The sequence below is a fragment of the Colias croceus genome, chromosome 26, assembly GCF_905220415.1.
Source record: "Colias croceus chromosome 26, ilColCroc2.1".
NCBI classification, from domain to species: domain Eukaryota; kingdom Metazoa; phylum Arthropoda; class Insecta; order Lepidoptera; family Pieridae; genus Colias; species Colias croceus.
Genome location: NC_059562.1, coordinates 4,622,289 through 4,631,840, shown reverse-complemented (window position 1 = coordinate 4,631,840; position 9,552 = coordinate 4,622,289). Strand labels below are relative to the sequence as shown.

At 30.5% G+C, this 9,552-nt stretch overlaps 1 protein-coding gene across 5 annotated transcripts in view; it reads left to right on the top strand.

The window, feature by feature from the left end:
• The first annotated feature begins 654 nt into the window (after window positions 1-654).
• The window catches only part of LOC123703406 (protein pangolin, isoforms A/H/I/S), a 137,311-nt gene continuing 128,413 nt past the window's right edge, over window positions 655-9,552 (top strand). For all 5 annotated transcript variants that reach the window (XM_045651361.1, XM_045651360.1, XM_045651359.1 and 2 more), the window contains exon 1: window positions 655-872. The gene's annotated coding sequence lies outside the window, so the exon portion shown is untranslated. The remainder of the gene's footprint in view (window positions 873-9,552) is intronic.

Sequence of the window (9,552 nt, the reverse complement as noted above, 5' to 3'; positions counted from 1 at the left end):
GTTGCCATACCGAGAATTTTATACCTGAGCCGGGGAAGTTTTATGGGTATTAAACCGTTAAAGATACTTTCGAATGCATTTATCCTAGATGTAAGACATCATTGATATTTATAATTTTAAAGATTTTAACAAAAGTACTAAGTTTTACTATAATATTCCAATAATTTAAAAGAACCAGATTAATCATTAAATGTTATGTGAAAATGGAAAAAGAAAAGAGATCTAAAGAAGAATAATATAAACAATATAATATTATGTACATCATTAAATTGTGATAGTATGAATTGCTTAATTACATTTCACTGCCCACTTCAACCTGTTTAGTTATTCAACGAATTATTCATGAAATTATAGGGAAAAATGTGTTTCTTCATTTTTTTAATTTGTTATTTATCAAAGAAAACAATGTTTATAAAATAAATAAAGCGTCACACAAAGTGTGGTGATTCGGATTCATAAAGCAGCATCCCTGAACCGCAGACGAAAACAGCGTCAAGCCGAGGACCTGCTCAAACCGAACGTCTGCATACCGATCGTTGGTTTTTTATATGCGCACGTCGGTGCACGGCCCGCGGCGTAGTGTGCGTGCCCTTATCTTGTGTGAGTGCCAGTTCGCTCTCGCGCGCGACGCGGCATTGTTGTTTGCACTTTGCAGTAGAGCCGCGGAGCCCGACCGGTCGTGGTTTGTTTCACGCTCGACCAAAACTACCGGCGATAAACAAAATAATGAGTGTACATTACGTGCATCGCGAGTGCAAGCGACAACAGTGTGTGATAACAAGAATGTAACGTGCGTGTTGTGTTAAACGGAGTGCGTTTTTGAACGTGTTTTTTGGTGTTCGGCGCGTGAACGCCATGACCGTCGTGTTTAGGTATGTGTCCGATTAATTATGGCCCATCAGCGAGGGGTCGGTGGCCCACGATTTGATGCCATTTGAATTATTCTCTCGTAATTACTGTCGCATCGGGCGTGTGGCCGAAAGAATGTTTCCATACGCAAGTTTTATGTGTATTTGGCGCCTTCGCTTCTCGTTATCGGACTTGTAGAAGTGTGTCGTGTAATTTATAATGTAATTAAATACTTTATCGCCTCCGGTGAAGCGTTGTGAGCGCGTGAAGCGTGAACTTTGCATCCATTTGCTTTACTTGCATGTTAGTTCAACCTGATACTTTCGAACGATAATGTGATTTAAGCATTTTAGTCAGCGTTTAAATTATAACCTAAACATAAGACTAGGCGAGCTAAAACTTACCACTTAAAGATGAAACAAAGAAGCAATAACAAATCTGGAGAAGTTTATTGTTTGCGTGTTCGAAATAGAATTTTATGGTTGTAGTAAAACAATTGAATTTTATAAATAGTTCTTTGAAGTGTCTTGTTAGCGGAAATGATGTGAAACGCATTCTGTAACGCAAGTAAATAGCATATTTTTCTTTATGTACATTATATTATATGATGGTTAAAAAAACCGGGAATAATGTAGATATGAATTAAATGTTGAATAGTTAATGAAATTTATTTTATAATCGTAATTTTAAAGATTATCGTCCACGTGTCGCTTGCCGTCGCCGTCGGCACGATTTCTACTGCACCAATCTTACCGACTAAGCATTAAAATGATGAATACGTAATACCTACCTATTACTTTAGCTTAATAATCTTTTATAATATAATCAGCATATTTTTCAATTTAATAAATTACACCAAACGCGATTTAATCATTAGAAAGATAGGTACCTTGAATCCGGGGCGACGAAACATACTTAGGTACATAGCTAGGTAACATCCTAATAAAAAAAATAAATAAAAAACACTTGTTTGAAATCAAACCTACCATACCTGTATTCATATATGAACTGCATATAACTAATAACTAAGCATTTGTAAACTTAAATCAATAGGTATTTAGTGGTCTTTAAAACATGCCATTTATATTATCAATCATAATTAAAAACCGAGGTTATGATAAAAACAAAAGTAAACTTATTCTACATATAAACTTATTATACATTCCATCTTTAGTTAACAAAATGTTTTTGATAAGTTTAAATTGATTTAATCACAAAACACTATTAATCTATTAGATATGTGTAAATATATATGAATATATATAAATTTTGTATGTTAACTTTTGCTGACAACAAATAACAAACTGCAAAGCTATGTTAAAATATTTAATAAAATATTGAAATATGATTCAGTAGGTAGGTACAAAGTACATGATCTAAAAAATTCAATGATTGTTATTTACCTAGATTACCTATTTATTATATCGCATATTACATAATATGCAATACCTATAATAACTAAATGCGTTTCAGTCGACTGTTTCAATTACGATTTGTTACATATTATGTATGTGAAAATAAATCGTTAGAGATGATGAAAGAAAAATAATATACCGGCTGAACTGAGAACCTTTTTTGAAGTCGGATAAAAATAATTAAAAGTTTGAGCGTAATTTAAACAAATAAGCGTGGTGACTTGTTAATACAGAATATCAATTAGGATAGCCTTTGTAAAAACTAATAGTTAAACAACAAATAATTTAAATTCAAATGTTTCAACACTGAAAAACTGATAATTTACGCATTCATATTATTGATAGACCTGACATTTATATCAAAAATAAAGTTCTGTATATAACAACTGTTTTTCAATTTTTTACTTTGTAAATACAAAGTAATTTAAAATGGAAGCGCGAGTAATCCGAGCCGTTGAATTACATGTATGTACACATTATCTACATAATATATTGATATTGTTACCATAAAGTGTAAAATGATACATATAAAACCATAAAACTACTAGTACAAAATTCCTTGTTAACGGGTTTTGTTTAACATTAATTAAAATATGTTTGTAACAATAACCAAAGAGCAAACCTTGCTTGCGTTTATAAAAACAAAATGGCGGTTAATTTGACGTGCAAATTAAAACAAATGAAGTCCATCATAACATTCCCCAGAACCGTAAAATCGTCTGCATAGTCAATTAAAAATAATCGTTACTATAATTTGTTACGTATATGATACGTATTAGGGCAACCCCATCGAAAAAAAAACCGGAATGTCGTTTAGAAAAATTCATCTGTTCGTACATAAATGGCAACACTAACAATTTCTGCTAAATTGTTAATGAATAGTAGAATGTCAAGTGGAATTACAATACAAATGACATCTAGAGCTGTCCTGTCGTCCTGTCGATAATTTTAATACCATTAATATTTTTTATTTGCCCCTATAAAATAACAAACGTGTGTCCACGCACCTGCAGTATAAAAACTTGGGATGTCCTTAACTTACAATTTTATATTTCATCATAAAACTGTAGTGCCCTTGTAAATGTAAACAATTTATATAGTTCAAAATTGCTGCCTATCTGAAGGCTTTATGATATTTGCGTTTAAGCCGGCTTCAATCGAAAGGTATGATTGGAGGACTCTTAAAATAAACTAATTTAAACCTGAATCGTTATAACATCAGAAAATCCTTACAAACACATACAACACAAAAAGTGGAGATTAACATAAAAATGTTTGAAATGGCGAGAAATCTGTGCCCACACGTTTCTCAGTAAGAACCGGACAGCGTAAAAAGAGCATTATTTATAACGCCTTGATTCTTTGTAAGGAAAAAAATATATTTCGAAAATTCTTTTTCCTTTTTATGGCTCGCAGTAAAACTCGACAACAGAGTCGCGAGTTGGCAATGCGAAAAATCGTTTCAAAACGAATAGAACGCAATTTAAATATAGAATTTTTGGTTCAACTTTTGAAATAAAGAACACGTTCTAATTTTGAAGCTGTATTTTTTTGTTTCTATGAAGTTGTATCTAGAGTAATTTGTAGAATGTTTTTTGCGGGTTAAAATGCGCATTTATTCCGATTATAGTTTTTATGACTTTTACGCTTTTTATAGTTTACTGAAAACCAGATATTCGTCAAAATGAAACATCCAGTTCTGAATGTACTACAGTCTACAATAAAATAAACATAAATAAATGAATAAATTCATGGAAAGTACAGCATTTGAAGTCAGATGGTTTCTACATTTTAATAGATATAGATAATAAAGATATTTTATTGGAAGGTCTTCCGATCTTCCATTGTATTTAAAATAAGGAACTTTTAGAAGCTACCAATTACATTACTTGTTTAAAAGTACCTTATAATAATTGATCATTATGACTACAGACCTGTAATTTATACTAGGTTTAAATATTGTTTAATTAGTATTGTATACAAATTATTATTTTCTATTTTGTGACTACCTATTCATTCATTTGAATATCTTAGATTGTAAGGGCCTATCAAATTTAGATGCTATTTGTTACATAGATATTTTAATATTCTGACTAGAACCCTTTCAAACTTGTCAAACTATTTTTCAAAAATCGGTTCAGCTGTTAACGCTTGAAAAAGCTGCAGACAGACGGACATTCACTTTATTTATAATATTAGTAGACATTTAAACTGTGTTTTGGTACTTATCGTTGTGCGTTGACCCGAGTGGTATACGCGTGCGGGCGATGTGAACCTGCGCAGGAGTTGGGAATTTTAATATCGTCGTGTTGCGCCTGCGCACATGGCATACGAAATGGCTTTTATTTAAACTATGGTTAATATTTGTAATAGGTCGTTGTAGCAATTGTGTATGGTCATAGGTTTAATAAATAGAAATGAGATGAGAGAGACTATAATTTCTAAGTTACGTTATGTATTTAAATTTTTGCTTTTAATATTGCAATTATACGTTTTATTATCAATAACTACTGAGATTTGATGATGATGCACCTTGTATTTTTTTAGAGACCGGATGACAGTAGGTATTAATCTAGGTACTTTTTGTTTATAAATTTTCTAGTCTTCTTAGTATAAACTTATTTCGGCTAGATAGCATGTTTTAAACGGCTAAGCTAGAATATTTTTTATTTTATTAAAGACCAGATATGCCATTCGGTTTTACCTGCAATGTTCGCTCCTGTTGGTCTTAGCGTGATGATATATATCGTCAGCCTATAGCCGAAAAATCTAACACCGAAATAATTTTTCAAATCGGACCAGTGGTTCCTGAAATAAGCGCGTTCAAACAAACAAATTCTTCAGCTTTATAATATTAATAAATATTTGTATAGATTAAAACCCCATACTGGATCATAATAAATACGCAAAGCCATGGGAAAAACTAAATGGGCGGTCACGAATCTCGTTCCCGACTCATGCGTTTTTAGAATTTAAATTGTATCGAGTTGTGATGTTTATGCTTACAGTACATCACCTGTATTCAAATTTGCCTTTTTGTTGCCGACCGTACTTGTTTTGTTTGTTTGTGTGGACTGTGGTGTGAATTGAATTTCATAAAATTAAGTTTTTTTTTTGACAATTGTTACAAAAGATGAGTGTATGATTACCGTTTATTTTACTTACTATGAAATTAAGATGTGTAAAAATTTAAGTATCTTTTAAGGTAGGTTCATTTTATTTTTATTTCTTCTACGCAGCTGGTTAAATATAAACGAATAATCAATTAATATATCATGTAACGAATTAAATAACATATAAATAGTTTACTATTACTTTACTATACGATTAGCATAAATTTTGGATAAACCTTTGTGATAATTTATTTTGGACACCCTGTAGCTATAAACTTAGGTATTCTCAAATCATTATGTGTGGGCCTAACCTTGAATAAACACTAAATAATACTATTCAAATGAATCACTGCTTTATTGCCGAAAAATATCTGATAAAAAATGAAATAAACTTTTATAGAGCCAGCTCCTAAACTCGAATATATCATCTTTATGTGGACTTTTATTTAGTTGTGTTACCGTTAAATTAGACAATTTGTTATATTGCATATTGGATGGTATTCAAATGGTTGGCTTGTTAAAATTATTAGGTACGAAGTTTTATGCATTACCTATAACATGAGTTATGTATACGTATGTATTTAATAGTAACTATGTGTGTATTTATAAAAGTGTATAATGTTGGTCGTAACTCGTAAGTTAAAGAAAGAAAAGTCAAATTTTCTAAATACATAATATTATGTAGGTTTTTCCGCCTTTTTTAAAGAAGTATTAAAAGGATGTCTTTATAGCACCAAGAAATTCAATGTTACTTCCAAAATTCTATATTATTAAATACATACAATACAATGTAAATTCAGCTACTTTCGTAACGAACATAATCGTTTTAATTAGTTATTAAAAATTATCAGTGAAGAGATGACGTCACGGATTAGATAAATTTAATCGGGGATTATAGATTAAAAATCAGTTAACCTTACTATCAATGTTGGTATATTTCATACATTTTAAAATTTCATTTTAAATATTGATTTTCGATTTATTATATTAACTTTGGAACGATCTGATAAAATTAAAATTGAAAATGTATTTTTTAAATGACTCATAAATGTTCTAGAATTCTAGATTGTTTTGATAGTGGAATTAAATATTTTTGTAAATTATTTTTCAGTCGCCTGATGAATAGAAATACAGTATAATTTGTAATAAAGGATTCTAACATAGTTAATAAAACCAAAGATTACGCCGAACGGCTAATGTAAGAAAAGAGATAAATTTCCAACTTCCCTTTCTACTAAATATTATAGTTGATGAACCCTAATAGTTAATTACTAATTTCAACTTTATTTCCTTTCAATTTCTTTAATCTTAACTAATATAAGACAAAAGATTTCATTATAAATGTGAGAAATTTTCGTCAATTCTGAAAAAATATGAATCACCACAAAAAGACTCATTAATCCTGCATGACATTAAATTTTTTCAATTAATGAATTGGAAGTTTTATCAAGATCTTTATCGCTTATAAAATTATTTGTATTAACCAATACTTTGAAAATTCTAAGTAGGTTAATAATTAATATTATAAAAGTTTCAATTTTCTTAGAAGCATAGAAAACTATCATATTTTCTATATAAATGCCAAAAGAAGTTCACACGGACGAGTTAAACAGGCCGTAACTCTATAAATAACAATCAGCTTTTAATGAGACATTCCTAGAATGGACTCATCCCGAAATGAGAGACAAAAACTGGAATATCCATACACTTCCAATAACAACTCTATGCTTAGGAAATAGAGTCCAAAATTGTGTATCGTTAGAAACAGCTGGCGAATCGGGTATGTCATACGACCTTTGTTTTTTTGCTATTGACGAAAGTGAATATATTTGCAACATTCGTATTAATCCATGTTCCGTATTAACTCGATTTCACTAACATTGTATGATGTTCATGATACTAGACAAAAAATCGTATTTACATCCTATATTCAATTCGATGCTATGAAATTGGCCGTTTAAATTAACCGACTCAGTAGTGTTGGTAAATTTGGAATCGATTGTTATTTTACTCAAAGAAAAAAATGGCATGAAAATTAAGTAATAGCTATAACTATAGGTATTACGAAAGTATATTTTAATTGCTTTGTGCTTCTTAGCGAATATAGACCAAATATTTATTCCATTCTTATAGAATTCAATAAACGTTCTTCCTGTACCATAACTTTTTTTTCTCACAAAAACTTTGAAATCATGCTTTATTTGTAACAAAACTTTAAAGAACCTTTCTAGGTAACCCGGGACGTGTTTCCAACAAATATCCATTTCTTGTTAACTTAACCTAGATCCAGACAAGGTCCAGACGCCCCTGAATAAACGTAACTTAAGTTGGACCGGTTGGACACTTAAAACGCGAAGTTAATTTAAACCATTGGTTAAGTTTTTGTTTAGGATAATGATTGGGGTTTAAATTAAGCATTTAAAATTTTAAAGCTTTAATTGTGAGAATTAAGAAAGGTAAAAAGCTGTTTTGTTAAGGAATTGTATTGTGGCGGGAATTATTTCATTATAATTAAGGATATTCGTCTTTTTAGTTGGCTCTTTGGTCCAGGTGGTTTTGTGTTTTATGAACTAATTACTTATGCTATAGTTTTTTTTGTTTAATTGTTAAATGAGGGTAGTTCTGAATTGACGATGATCATCCACTACTAATGGGATCAGTCAAACTTTCGTATCGAGTTGTTGTACTTCATGAAATTGGAATTGAAAATAAATATAAATTTTCTTTATAATATGTAGGTACATATTATATATCGTGTTCAGATTATTTTCTACAGGTATCTCTTCTATTTTGCATAGATTGTTTGTTTTGAATACACAAAAAATGTTAATCGTTTTATCAAGATTGTGATAAAGGAGATTTTTATCAGCGTGTGTCAAATTCTATTTGCGAAGGATAGAAAATGGGGATTAAAGAAATACGATGGTAAGATAAAGATTTATTTATTCAGGGATTATAAATCTAAAGTATTAGTCATACATTTGTTGTAGGTATTCAGAATTGAGATATTTCTTGGAAAGATGGTCTGATTTATGAAATAATGATTAAGAGTTTAGTTTGGATTTTACAACATAGTATTTTATATACAGGTAGTATTTTTATAAATCTATACTAATCTTATAAAGCTGAAGAGTTTGTTTGTTTGAACGCGTTAATCTTAGGAACTACTGGTCCGATTTGAAAAATTCTTTCGGTGTTAGATAGCCTATTTATCGAGGAAGGCTATAGGCTTATATATCGTCACGCTAAGACCAACATGAACGGAGCAATGCGGATAAAACCGCAGGGCACAGCTAGTTAGTTATATGAACTTTACTTTTACAATAATACCCCGTAGTCCAAATCGCTCATAATTTATTTTTGCGTAGACTGCCTACATCCTAAAATTGTTTTAATAATGTAAGACTGTTAAATATTACCATGATGCTGCGCCTATTGTTAATGTACAAGAATAAATAATAAAATTTTAGACATTTTAGTTATTTCTAATAAAAACAGAACAAAGCCTAAATTGGTATTGGTAAACAATAGATATGCCCTTGGGCCTGGGGTCCGTTAGGTCACGCAGGTAGTGGACGCCATTTTGTTTATCATTGCGACAAACATATAGATTCATTTTTTGATCATTTTAATGTTTTGTTGGCGTTAGATACAGTCAACAGCATATATAATAAAGACGTTTCATGTATACCTACCTCATAGAAATCTAAATAACAAGGCACTTCTATGACCTACCTACTATGTATGATGAAAAAATATTCTTTGATGAAAATGTAAGAAACTATTGGGAACTAGTTTGTTGACTGTACATATTAACATTCGGAGTATATTATATTATGTATAAAGAATGATGTGAAATGCAACGGTCAATTAAACATATTATTATCTAAGATTTAAGTAACTCATTTTTTGCACTGTTTCCACAGCAATAACTTCAGCAGCCATACATTATTTTAATAAAATGCTCCTTATCATTTTAGTTTTTATACCTCAAAACTATGAATTTAATTGCCAACCACGTGCCTTTATACTTTATAATCATGTAGTAGTACCTTACATTACTCGTTCCTTTACTATTATTAGTTGTGCGTGTGATACAAAAACAGCAATGTAAGGCTAGTGGTTTTATCTGATTGCTGTAAATGTGATAATTGTGGAACATGGGTAGTTCTTGT